The sequence below is a fragment of the Orcinus orca genome, chromosome 1, assembly GCF_937001465.1.
Source record: "Orcinus orca chromosome 1, mOrcOrc1.1, whole genome shotgun sequence".
Classification (NCBI taxonomy): Eukaryota; Metazoa; Chordata; class Mammalia; order Artiodactyla; family Delphinidae; genus Orcinus; species Orcinus orca.
In genome coordinates, this window is record NC_064559.1 from 206,815,372 (window position 1) to 206,817,073 (window position 1,702).

Sequence of the window (1,702 nt, forward strand, 5' to 3'; positions counted from 1 at the left end):
AGAATATATATATATATATATATATATATATACTTTTTCAGATTCTTTCCCAAGAAGAGACTTTATTTTTATTTTTTGCGGTACGCGGGCCTCTCACTGTTGTGGCCTCTCCCGCTGCAGAGCACAGGCTCCGGACGCGCAGGCTCAGTAGTTGTGGCTCACGGGCCCAGCCGCTCCGCGGCATGTGGGATCTTCCCGGACCGGGGCAAGAACCCGTGTCCCCTGCATCGGCAGGCGGACTCTCAACCACTGCGCCACCAGGGAAGCCCAAGAACAGACATTTTTAAACGAAACTTTTAACTGAATGAGAACATAAATAGAGACGAGAACACAGATCAAAAATATGACTCGACAGTCCTCGCGGAGAGTCGCCGCGGTTTCTTGCTTCAACAGTGCTTGGACGGAACCCGGCGCTCGTCCCCCGCTCCGGCCGGCCGCTCAGAGCCAGCCCTCGCCATCACCTCACGGCGCCCTCCGACCGCCCCAAGGTCCCCGCCGCTGTCGTTACAGCGCCGCGCAGCCACCGCCACCGTTTCACCTCAGCCGCCCGCCATGACGACCACGTCCCCCTCGCAGGTGCGCCAGAACTACCACCGGGTCTCGGAGGCTGCCATCAACCACCAGATCAACCTGGAGCTCTACGCCGCCCACGTCTACCTGTCCATGTCGTACTATTTTGACCGCGATGATGTGACTTTGAAGAACTTTGCCAAATACTTTCTTCACCAATCTTGTGAGGAGAGGGAACATGCTGAGAAACTGATGAAGCTGCAGAACCAACGGGGTGGCCGCATCTTCCTTCGGGATATCAAGAAACCAGACCGTGATGACTGGGAGAATGGGCTGAGGGCAAAGGAATGTGAGCTACACTTGGAAAAAGTGTGACTCAGTCACTACTGGAACTGCACCAACTGGCCACTGAGAAAAATGACCCCCATTGGTGTGACTTCATTGAGACTCATTATCTGAATGAGCAGGTGAAATCCATGAAAGAATTGGGTGACCACGTGACCAACTTGCGCACGATGGGGGCCCCCGAATCCGGCATGGCACGGTATCTCTTAGACAAGCACACCCTGGGAAATAGTGATGATGAGAGCTAAGCCTTGGGCTGGCTTCCCGTAGCCACAGGGGTGACCTCCCTGGTCACCAAGGCAGTGCATGCATGTTTGGGTTACCTTACCTTTTCTGTAAGTTGTACCAAAATATCTACAAGTCCTTTCCTTAGTACCATTCCTTCAAATAAAGTAATTTGGTATCCCCCCCCCCAAAAAAAATATATATATGACTCAACGATTTCTCACAAAGTGGACACACTGCAGATCCAGGACTTGGATTAAATCAGGAAATGGAAACTTACAGCACCCCAGAACCCCCTTTCTTGCTGCTCTGCCCCACCCCCAGTCACAATCCATGCTATATAGGTAACCATCATCCTGGCTTCTAACACCACAGATTAATTTTGTCCCTTTTTACTTTATATAAATGGAATCATACAGTAGTACTCTTTTGTATCTCTTTGGCTCAATAGTATGTTTGTGAGATTTAAGCATGTAGAAATGTCTTCTTTGTTCTTCCATTATATGAATAAACCACAAGATGTTTATCTCTTGTTTCACTGGTGGACGTTTAGATAGTTTCCTCCTCACAGCTAATACAAATGATGCTGAGATGAACATTCTTGGACATGTCTTCTGATGAT

At 49.5% G+C, this 1,702-nt stretch overlaps 1 pseudogene; it reads left to right on the top strand.

Annotated features, from left to right (window-relative positions):
* Nucleotides 1–355: 355 nt before the first annotated feature.
* Nucleotides 356–1,261, top strand: LOC101282399 (ferritin heavy chain-like; annotated as a pseudogene).
* Nucleotides 1,262–1,702: the final 441 nt, after the last annotated feature.